Consider the following 12,088-nt stretch of genomic DNA (forward strand, 5'->3'; position numbering starts at 1 on the left):
TTAAGTTGTTTTAGATTAATATTGGAGTTTAAAATGTGCAAATTATAACATAATGACCCACAGATCCATCGATTATAACTATAGAGCAGACACAAGCACAATATGTCTGTTTTAAGGCCAAGCTTTATGTTATTCAGTCTTATGTGGAGTTGTAGTGGAGCACTTCTGTATATTTGGAAAGATACTTCAACTTGAATTTGCAACACAAATCAGAATCAGAGAAGCCTCGGTGTCAGTGAGCATATTCTCAAGCTATATATGCTATGGTGACATGGTGCAACTTAAAATTGAAAAATAATAGCTAAAAATATACAATATGGTGAAATTAAAGGCATGCATGAAACAAGGTTAAATGAATGCTCACATTAGACACGATCTCTGAGTAGTTTAAATTAGAATAGGCTTTTATGGAGAATGAAGTTGTTGGTGAAATCTGTGATGGATGTGAACCTCTCTGTGGTTAGAATTTGCATCAGGCTCTGATTGAGTTAATCATTGTACGACTCATCAGTGATGTCATCAAGTACTTCATACTGCAGTAGTACTCCATTAGTACTGCAGTAATCCTGTGTGGAGTGTCTGCGGTTGTTTGGGCCCAACACAAACTTTACTTTGACTCTTTTAATATTCAAACCTGTTCTTTGTCCCAAAACAAACGAGCATTAGCATCTAAATACTGCAATTCCCACAATGCACTTCTGCTGTGTGCCAGACACTGTCACATACAGATACAAGTGCTCTCTTAATATGTTAAAGAAAGTTTAGTGTTTGTAGCCTTTGTGGTCTCTGATGGAGTGGAGCGGAGATGTGTCTCTGCGTGTGTGTTTCTGGTTGTGTATGTAACCACATGTACGCTTGAGGACAGTGATGTGTGTGTGTTAAGAGTATTGTGCACATGTGTGGCTGTGTGTTTGTCACATACACATGCAAGTAACTCCACAATCTGTTGGGCAGTGGTCGGACAGTGTGTTTGTGGTTGTGTGTAGAGTATTGTGCACGTGTGTGTGTGTGTGTGTCGTACAGTATCTTGGACAGGAGCAGAGGAGCAGGTGGATGTCTCGTGCACAGAGATAGTTTTATGTGTGAGGGGCAGTGAGAAGGACAGGAGCAGGTGACTGGGGGGGTGGGGGGTGGGGAGTCATCTGTTTAAAGCTCCTATATTACGTAAAATTGACTCTTGTAGCTTTAAGCCATGTTGAATACTGTTACTTCCCCAAAAACATACCTAGAGTTGTGTTTTGTTCATTCACACATGTTTGAGTAACACTTTATTATTAGTCTGTCGACATCTCCAAAGCTCAAAATGCTCTGTTCCACCTTGTGATGTCATGAGGTGGTAGTTTTCAAGTTAACAGCTTCTTTTACCTTTAGTTCTGTAGAGATTGGCATTTCCAGAGCTGAAATCAACCTAATGAAGGTGTATGGAGTTTAAAGACAGATTGGCACACTTTCTGTATTACCACATGACATCACAAGGTGGAACAGTATTTCCTGTTTGAGAAGAAACTCAGCCTAAATGTGCAGAGTGTGTGTGTGTCAAACATGTGTGAATGAAGCAAGACACAACTCCAGGTGTGTTGGTGATGAGGAAACTACTACATAACATGGATCAGAAAATGGTGTAATATGGGCCCTTTAATAGGGTGACCGCACAGTGGCAGAGTGGTTAGTACCTCTCACCTTTCAACAAGGACGACTCTGGTCTGATTTCAAACTGGAGTTTGCATGTGCCTGATGTGTATGTAGTCTGTGGGTTTCCTCTGGTTTCACCATCAACCTTAAAGGGCCCGTATTACACTATTTTCTGATCCGTGTTATAATGCTCTTTCCTCATCAGACAGACCTGGAGTTGTGTTTTGTTTCATTCCCACATGTTTAACACACAAACTCTGCATATTTAGTTCTTCTCTCAAACAGAAAACACTTGGTTCCACCTTGTGATGTCATCATGTGTTAATACAGGAAGTGCTCCACTGTGTTTTTAAACTCCACACACCTTCACTACAATCATTTGGATCTCTATTGAATTAAAGATAAAAAGGAGCTGTTAGCTTAAACTACCAACTCATGACATCACAAGGTGGAACAGAGCATTTTGAGCTTTGAAGATGTAGACAGACTAATAATAAAGTGTTACTCAAACATGTGTGAATGAAACAAAACTCAACTCCGGGTCCGTTTTTGAGGAGGTAACAGCTCAAAGCTACAAGAGTCAATTTTACATAATATAGGACCTTTTAAATATAGAATCCCAGCTAGGTATTCCTGGTTCAAATCCTGGTCCAGACCTAGTCCAGTCCTGGTTGAGATCTGGGTATTGCCTGGTCTGGCTCAGATGGTTTGTGTGAAGATGGAGACGGGCCGTTCACATTCCTACATGAAATTCTACACTCCCTAAACCAGGACACTGTTGCAACCTCCACTTTAGTCCTGGTTTAGTCTGAGCTTTACCCGGACTAAACCAGAACTAAAGCAGGTCTAAACCAAGACTAAATAAGACCTAGACTGAGCCTGTGTGAGTCTAAACCGGTTAGGATCCACGTGGTCTGGTCTCGGATGGTCCCAGTTGTGTTTTGTGTGAACAGGTGTGAGGTCCTCTGCAGCACATGAGCTCTTATACAAAAGACCAGTCCTGGTTCAGTCCTGGTTCAGTCCTTTGACTCCAGTCCTACAAGTTTACATGATGTGAGTCAGATGCCCTCCCTCTCCCTCCCTGTGTGTCAGATGCCCTCCCTCTCCCTCCCTGTGTGTCAGATGCCCTCCCCGTATTGACACCTGTAAACACATGTAAAGTGAATGGAGTATGACAGCTGTGCTCTGATTGGCTGGGATTGTCGCAGATAGGTGAGAGCTTTGTGCTGATTGGTGGAGGGGCATTTCTCACCACAGTGTGATCTGGACGAGTGTGGAAGGCAGCAGCTCTGAGTCCCAACGCGTCTGAACCCGATCTAAACCCGATCTAACTTGATCCTAACGACTGCGGAACCTAAATCACAATTTAAAGTCTGACTATTCTCAAATTACACATTTTATTCTGTAATGTCAGCCAGACCTCCCCGTGTGTCAGATGCCCTCCCTGTGTCTCTATGGGGTTTTATTCTGCTAACCCTGTAGTTTAAACCTCTACAAACATGTTCTGATGGGATTGTAGGATGAGTTTAAAGCTCAGAACAGAATATTTCCCCAACAAGAAAAGTGTATTATATTTTTACAAAATTAAAATGTTAATTAATTGAAATAAAAAAAAAAAAACATTGGATGATCAAACTTGAGCCAAATTTAGGTTACATACTTCAGGTCCAGAGAGAGACCGGAAGGATGCTGTCACTGCTCGTCTCCTCCCTCCTCGTCTCCTCTCTCCTCATCTCCTCTCTCCTCAACTCCACCCTCCTCGTCTCCTCCCTCTTCATCTCCTAGCTCCTCCCACCTAGCGCCTTGCTCCCTGACACAGTGCAGTTTAACCCTGAGCGTCTCGTCCAATCAGAGTGCGGTTTTATTTTTAGCCCCTCCTTTTTTAGCCTGGATTACGTTACAGACGCAACAAGAGTCTTCAGGACTTAAATTAAAGCACACTGACCGTCTTCTGCTCTACTCCCTTCACTTCTTTCACTCCTCCTCTCCTCTCTCTCCTCTCTTCTCTCTCCTCCTCTCCCATCCTTCTGTTGTACATGGTCCTTCTTAAATTTGTCCTCATTTGTCTTTCTTTGAATGATATGAATTTGAGTCTACCAAAAATTGTCTTAAATGTGATAAGACAGTGTTTGACCAGGACTGAACCAGGACCTTAAATCTAGCTTTGAAGGTGCAGAGGTGTGAACGACAAAGGTTTGACACTTCTGGATCAGCCCTGGTATAGTTCGAGTGCATACTTCTTGGCTTAGCCCTACTTAAGCTCTGGTTCAGTCCTGGTTCAGTCCTGGTTCAGTCCTGGTTCAGTCCTGGTACATTCTTCAGGTCTTGCTGAAGAGAAGAGGGAAGAAACTTTAGTGACACAGATCTGGCAGGGCTGGTTCAGATGCTAAGCTAACTCCCCCATCAGCTGCAGCATTTGTTTTCCTGTTTGTGTTTGATAAGAATGTCTCCTCCTCCTCCTCCTACACCGTTCACAATCCCTTTCTCCTTTCCTCTCCCTCTCTCCTCTCCTCCCCTCTCACTTTCTGTTAATTCCTTCACTCTCTTGGACTTTGGACCTGCTGTAAATAAAAGCTTTATTTAAACAGAACCAACAGTGTTTCTGCTCTGAGCTGATATCCGTGTGTCAGATGCCCTCCCATCCTCCTGTTTCCCTGTAGTGTCAGACTGAGATGGGGGCAGCTTGTCTTTATTGAATCTGCAGATGTTGGTGTGGTGGGATATACTGTACATACTCAAATGATCAGTGTGGTAGTAGTACTTGCAGTAGTACTAGTAGTATTAAGTGCAGTATAGTCAGGTGTGCAGTTTGTGGTTGTAGCAGTACTTGTTGAAGTACTCATTGTACAGTAGTGTAGTAGTACTGATAGTATTACGTGCAGTATTTCTAGTGGCATGTGAAGTTATGGTTATAGTAGTAGTAGTGGTGGTATGTGCAGTAACAGTACTTCTTGCAGTACTTGTTGCAGCAGTAGTTGTTGTTGCTTGTAGTATTTAGTGCAGTATTAAAGCTATTTGTGGAGTCTGTGGTTGTTGTTGTAGTAGTAGCAGCAACAGCATTAATAGCTGCATTAGTAGTACTTGCTGTAGTAGTATTTTCTTGCAGTATTTAGTGCAGTATTGCAGTGACGTGTGGAGTCTGTGGTTGGTGTTATCTGCTGAACCACACCCAAATTTGGAGCAGGAGGCATCTGACTCTGCAGCATTCCTCCACCCAACCCCCTCCACCAGTACTGTAATTCTACTAATACTACTACTAATACTACTGCTAATACAACTATTACTTATACTGGCCCTGCTCAGGTATCTGTATTGGTCACATTTTGATATTTCTCCCTGATGTTTGGCTCTGCTCCAGTATGTTCACGGTTTACACCATCAGACTCATTTATACAGGGAAAACTTGGGTAACTTACTAAACTATACTTTTACTACAAAGTACATTGCAACATACATATCCTGTCCTGGTTTAGCCCTGGTTTATACCTTGGTTTAGTCCATGTGGTTCGATGAGCTAAATACTTCTTGTGTGAGTGACTGAGGAGTGAAGATGCTCCTCTTACATGTTTTCAACAGCTGAACTGGTCCTTACCTCCCCCTCCTCCAGTCCTCCCTGAACCAGGACTGAACCAAGACTGAACCAGGGCTACAGCAGGTCTAAACCCTGTCTGAACCCAGTCTAGACCCGTTTTAAGCCAAGACTACAGCAGGTCTGAACCCGGTCTGAACCTGGCCGGACCCTCCCTCTGGTCCATGTGCTGAGTCAGGGCTCCGTTTGGTCAGCTGTTTCCACCTCAGAGAGAAGACACTAAAACTACCAAGACATTTAGAGACATATGGAGGAGAGGAAAGTGGTAGGGGAGAGGGGGGAGGAGGAGGAGGAGGAGGAGGAGGAGAGGGAAGACGGGGAGAGAGGGGAGCACGGAAAAGAGATGAGAGTGGGAAGGGGAGGGACAAACTAAAGCTACGAAGACATTTAGAGACACATGGAAGAGTGGAGAGAAGGAGGGGGGCGGAGGAGGAGTGATAGAAGAGGGGGGAGGATTAAGTGAGAGAAAGAGGAGAGGAAAGATCAGCATCCTTCTAAAAATGTTCTGCAGATTCAGGCTGAAAATGTAGTTGTTTAAAATAAAGCCACCTGGTCTGAACCAAGACTGTACCAGGACTGTACCAGGACTGTACCAGGACTGTACCAGGTCTAAGCCAGGTCTAAGCCAGGTCTGAGTAAGCGTGTTTACATGAGTCATAATCCGAGCGTTTTCTGAGCAGTGATCCAGGTAAAGCCTCAGCTCTGACTGAGAGGAAACAGAATCCCGCCAAAATAAAAGCATTTGTAAAGCATTGATCCCGTGGCAGTATAAAAATAGTGGACTCATCATGATAGAAATGATCAGGGGAAAAAAAAAAAAATTTGTGATTTGATACTGGCTCCTCTATCTGAATGGTGTTGGCTTGTAGTTCCAGCTGCATTGCATTGTGGGAGCTGTAGTCCTCTCTCTCCTCAGGTGTTTCCTCGGGTCAGCGGGTCAGTGTTTAACCTTTGGGTGTGTCTGTTTTCCCTCCCTCTCGCTCTCCCCCAAGCCACAAACACCCACCCCCTCTCCTCCTCTCCTCCTCTCTTTCTCCCCTCTCCTCTCTCCTCCATTTTGTCATGCCACTATTTGTTATTTGACTTTGTTTTGATTTCTTTTTTTTTTTAGAACATACATTAAGGAAAATAAACTGACAAAGTTTTAAAAGATAGAGAAAAAGAGGGGGAGGAGAGAGAGGAGCCTGGAGACGAATGAAACTGAACTCTCCTGGACCACACCTAAAACTATTGTCCTCGTCCTCCTCCTACACCTCTCTCTCTCCCCTCTTTGTCTCTTTCCCTCTTTCTCTCCTCTTTCCTTGGCACATCATTTACTTGAATGGCTGAAGACTTTGTGATTTGTACATTGGGATGTGCTTTGCATCGGGGGTAGATGTAATTCTGAGCTGCAGAGAAGTTTTACACGTTTTATTTTAATGTTTGTTTTGTCAATTGTCAGAGAGAGAAGGAGGCAGGGGAAGGAGGCAGGGGAAGGAGAGGGGTTAAAGGAGCTATGAAGATGGGTGCATCCCAGCCCTGTTCACTTACCTTCCCGACTCCTCAAATGGTTTAGTGAAATTTATTTTTGTATTTAGGAGTCAAGGAAGCAAGAGCTAGGATGCACCCCTTGCCTCCTTGCCCTGTGCATATATATTTAAGGTAATGAGTAAAAAGAATTTCAGATGCTGATGTCAGTCAAACCAGCTCCTCGCAGGAGGCGGTGTGCTGTAGTCCTGTCTGCTGTGAGCTCATGAACTCGCTGTCAATCATCTGCCCTTCACAATAAGAACCTCTTCTTTTCTTAGACTTCTGTCAGGATTCATAATATTTATTTAAAATTTTTAAACTTAAGATGAAAAAAAGTGCAAATACAGTTTAAATCTTTGTAGTCGTTTTATCAGAAAGAGGAGGAGAAATGCAGAGATCTGTCCTTGGACTTTACACCAACTCCATTCTGTAGATCATTAAACCAGGACTAAACCAGGTCTTAACAAGGTCTGAATGAGACCTGAACTGGGACCTGAACTGGGACCTGAACTGGGACCTGAACTGGGACCTGAACTGGGACCTGAACTGGGACCTGAACTGGGACCTGAACTAGGACCTGAACTGGGACCTAGACCGGGACCGGGACCTAGACCGGGACCTAGACCGGGACCTAGACCGGGACCTAGACCGGGACCTAGACCGGGACCTAGACCGGGACCTAGACCGGGACCTAGACCGGGACCTAGACCGGGACTACATGTTTTGGTTGAGGTTGAAGTATCACACAAAATCTGAATGTACTGTTAAATGACAGAAAGGTCCAGAGATCACTTTATTTCCTTATTCAATAAATGAGTTTTTAAATGAGCTCTTGGCTGCTGAGATGGCTCACACGCTTCTCATTTCTCTCATTATCCCGTGAGAAAACCTCCAGACTTCAAACCTCTTCCTTAGGGATATTATTTATTTACTCATTTATTAGTTTGTTGATGGCCCAGGCTGCTGTTTCTGTGGCGATACAACGCTGCGTTCCATTGGTCGGTTCGGTTTGTATTTGCTAAAGTTTGAACATCTGTTACCATGACAACGGACTTCAGGTCTCAGTGAGTTTCACTTTTATACATTTTAAAGTTTATAAAGTTAAATGTATACTTTTATATTCACCTACTTTAAGTAAGTGAATATAAAATCCAGATTCAATTTAATGTTTATTAATATTTTTATTGAAGTATTATGTCTGAGGGGATTAGACATAAATTATTCAGTGTATCAACATCACGAAAAGGTTACTATGGAAACAAACCAGGACTTGACCAGAACCAGAGCAGGACTGGATCAGGTCTAGATCAGGACTCGACGAGGACTGGACCGGGACTGAACCAGGATTTGACTGGACCTAAAGCAACTAGGCCAAAAGCAGGACTGGACCAGGACTGGACCAGGACTGGACCAGGACTGGACCAGGACTGGACCAGGACTGGACCAGGACTGGACCAGGACTGGACCAGGACTGGACCAGGACTGGACCAGGACTGGACTTGGACTAACCCAGTACTAGATCAAGACTGAAGCAGGCCTAAACCAGGCCTAAGCACAGGTCTCATTGAGTCTAACCCTGTGGTTCCTTAAATCCGTGTGAGCTCAGTGACTCAGCACTTTCTCTTCCTGTTTTTAAATTCACAGTTTTTATATTTTCATTCTCACTCCAGAAAATAAAACTAAAAGTGAGATCAGACTTTGAGTTTGCAGCATCAGCACACTCATCACCAGCTTATACTCGTTCTGTCCTCTCTTCCCTCTTTTTTTCTCTCCTTACCTTTCCTGCCTCTCTCCCTATCTTCCTCGGCTCCCCCTCTCTTTTTCTCCTCCTCTTTCTCCCCTTCCTTCCTCTTCCCTCCCCCAACCACTTTCTTTTTGTCTCCCCCGCTCAATCCTCCTCCTCTATCTCTCCTCCTACTCCCCTCTCCTCTTTTACTACTCCTCACTTTTTTCTTCTCCATCTCTCCTCTCCTCCATCTCTCTTCTCTCCTTCTCTCTTTCCTCTCTCCTTCCATTCTCTCTCCTCCCCTTGGCTTCTTCTTCCCCTCCCTCTTTCTCTCTTTCCTCCTTCCCTCCTCTTATTCCCTCTCTCCTCCCTCCCATCCTTTCCCCCTCTCTCCACCTCTTGTCTTTCCCCTCCCCCTTTCTCTCTTTCCTTTTTCTCTCCTCTTCTTCCCTCCATGAAGTAAAAAGTCCCTCCTTCCTTCCTCCCTGCTTTTCCCTCTCCCCTCCTCTGCCTGCTCCATCCATCCCTCCTCCCTCTCGCTTCTTCTTTCCTCTTTTTGACGTTAACATCTGGTGTGGCAGAACAAACAGTCTTTCAGTGGCGTTAGCGTCTGTTAGCATGTGTTAGCGTGTGTTAGCTCGTGTGAATGGGCTCCTGTCTGCTCCACCTGTTTCACATCAACATGGCCGACAGCTGCTGCCCACCAGTCAGTCAGATGCCCTGCCATCCTCCAGTAACCCTATGTGTCAGATGCCCTCCCATATATGGTTTAGCTGTTGTATTTGACAGTTTTCATGTTTCATCCTGGTGCAGTTTGGCTTAGTTTCAGTCCTGGTTTAGACCTGGTTTAGTTGTGGTTTAGTCCTGGTCTTAGTTTAGACCCGGTTTAGGCCCGGTTTAGGCCCGGTTTAGGCCCGGTTTAGGCCCGGTTTAGGCCCGGTTTAGGCCCGCTCTCTGGTCTCTGTTGAGCTCTGGATCTTGTTACTGAAGCGAGTTTAAACTTGTTTGACTCAGCACAGACACAGGGGGCGGGCTCTCACGCTCTCCCGGCCTATCAGAGTACAGCCTGTGATGACTGACAGGTGAGACATCCAATTAGAGCGCAGCCGGGTGCATGGAGTGGTCGGGCTGGTTCTGCAGGATTCTGTTCTACTGAGAAACCCGGGGCAGAACTCACACTCAGATGGGACGAAGTGTCCTGCCTAAGGACACAACAGCAGCAGTATATCAGGACTAGGGCTGCACAGTTTGGGAAAAAAATCCAATTGACTTTAACTGTTTTAACAACTTTAAGAGCATTCACATTTTAAACCTGTCCAGGAGAATTTACATCTGAGAGAGACAGAATCTGAACTTTAAACTCATCCAAGAATCACATGCATTTCAGAACATGTTTGTGTAAACGACAGGGTTAGACCCCATGGAGACACAGGGAGGGCATCTGACACACAGGGAGGGCATCTGACACACAGGGAGGGGAACCTGATTCACAGGGAGGGCATCTGACACACAGGGAGGGGAAGCTGATTCACAGGGACTGTTTGTAAAGGTCTAAATCTCTTTGCACAGAACTTTCTATTATCTAAATATCTTGCCTCATTTGTGATTTAATACTGAATTTGATTTGACTGTGACATAGCAGGAGCAGTATTAGTGTAGTAGTATCATAATGTAGGAGTAAAAATGAGAGTAACAGTAGAGCAAGTTTTTCTCCTGATGCAGTAGTGTTGTGTATTTATATCAGTACTGCGTTACAGACAGAGGCAGCAGTAGTGATAGTGCTGTAGTATTCTACTGTATATTTATAGTGAGATGTGACAGCAGAGCAGGTTGGTAGTAGTTGTAGTTGTTGTAGTATCATAGTGTACACTTATCAGATGGGACAGAGCAGGTTGGCAGCAGTAGTTATAGTACTTGTAGTACTTGTAGTAGTTGTCGTAGTTGTAGTAGCTGTAGTTGTAGTACTGTAGCGTATACTTATCAGATGTGACAGAGCAGAGCAGGTTGCTCTCTTGCTCTCCTCAGGCTCCTGTTGTCCACACGTGTCTGTGCCTGTCAAACTCACATTCTCTCACTCTCCTCCTCCTCCCTGTGTACTCTATAGTACTACTGTTACTACTACACTATTACTACTCTCACTCTCCTCCTCCCCGTATGTGTAATCAGCCAGTTTACACTACTCTTACTGTTAAAGCTACTGATACTGTTCTGCTGCACACACCTCTCACTTTTCTTCTCCCTGTGTGCTCTCATAATATTACTGCTACTACTACTGCAGTAGAATACTGTGCCTCCTCACCCAGAAGATGCAAACATCCATACAAAAAACATGACCTCTTCCTCAGTACTCCATGTGTGTACCTTTCTCTCTCTCCCCTCTCTCCTCTGTGTACATCCGTGTTCTCTCCATCAGCCTTTTACAAACAGTGAGTGTGTGTGTGGCCCCCTGCTGGTCAGTGGTTGAACTGTCTGTCCCAAGTGGAGAAATGTTTGCAGATACACAAGCTCCTGTCTGTGCTCCTCTGGGTCTCCTCCTGTCTGCTCCTGTCTGCTCCTCCCACTGATATTTATTATTGATTTATTGTTAAATAATATAATTTTTAGTAACCTTTTTGTTCCTAGATGTTATTTTTTCAACCCTCTGCAGCTCAAATATCTTCTATGGATCATTACAGATAACCAACTACCAAAAAGTGTAATTTTGCTTTTTGTTTTGTGCTCATGTTTTAGGGATAATCTTGCTTTAGGGTTTTTGTGTTTATCGCCTATTGTAATTATTTTGTAGTTTATTTTGGAGAAAAAATTGTGTCTGTGTTTTCACTGTATATAACTCTCTCCAAACTTCTCATCCACAAATGTTGAACCTTCTCATTATTTGTTTGGGATCGGCTCCACAAACTTGTCATATTAATCCTATGGTTTAAAGTCCTTTCAACTGACGACAATCACGTCTTTGGGGTTGAAAAATGGCTCCACTTTCTGAAGCTGTTGTGAAAAAATCATTAGACTTTTGTTTATTTAAACTGACAGGGTAGTTGCCGAATTTTTGTGCCAGTTTTTGTTTCACTTTGTGCCAGTAATTAGAGATATTAATAATAAACTAGGTTAACAAATCTGCAATCTCACAGTTGAACTCACCTGTTGTTAGCCTTAGCCTCTGTTAGCTCCTGTGTTAGCTCGTGCATTAGCCTGTGTTAGCTTTGTGACTGACCCTGGTTTTTTCTCCACAGTGTGATAAACCCTGCCCTCTCCCAGCGTCACTATAGCAACAGGTAACTATGCCCCGCCCTCCGCCGCTTTCCCTGACCCTGATTGGCTCGTGTGCCTCTCCATCGTCCAATCAGCCGCTCTCATTTCCCCCTTTCACATTTGGAGCCATTTTATTTTGAAATCCTGCTGCTTCCTGTGGCATGGCTTCACTTCCTGTCGCCGCTTCACCTCCATCCCTCCATCCCTCCATCGCTCCATTTCTCCATCGCTCATGTTTTTTAGGCCGTATTTTGGTCATTTCTCAACTCTTACATCACATACTTTTATTTTTTAGTATCTCGTAGTGTTGCTTTCATTTTCAAAAATCCAATTGCTCCCACACAGCCCTCTTAATTCTCTGTAAATATACAAAAAGTTGATAG

General features: G+C 44.1%; 1 protein-coding gene across 3 annotated transcripts in view; it reads left to right on the plus strand.

The window, feature by feature from the left end:
• The window catches only part of rreb1a (ras responsive element binding protein 1a), a 40,319-nt gene that overhangs the window by 3,500 nt on the left and 24,731 nt on the right, over positions 1-12,088 (plus strand). Inside the window, exon 2 of one of the 3 annotated variants that reach the window (XM_055230172.1) lies at positions 11,687-11,728. The exons of the other annotated variants lie outside the window; for them this stretch is intronic. The gene's annotated coding sequence lies outside the window, so the exon portion shown is untranslated. The remainder of the gene's footprint in view (positions 1-11,686; positions 11,729-12,088) is intronic. 3 annotated transcript variants of the gene reach the window in all.

Source organism: Periophthalmus magnuspinnatus, chromosome 20 (genome assembly GCF_009829125.3).
Source record: "Periophthalmus magnuspinnatus isolate fPerMag1 chromosome 20, fPerMag1.2.pri, whole genome shotgun sequence".
NCBI classification, from domain to species: Eukaryota; Metazoa; Chordata; class Actinopteri; order Gobiiformes; family Gobiidae; genus Periophthalmus; species Periophthalmus magnuspinnatus.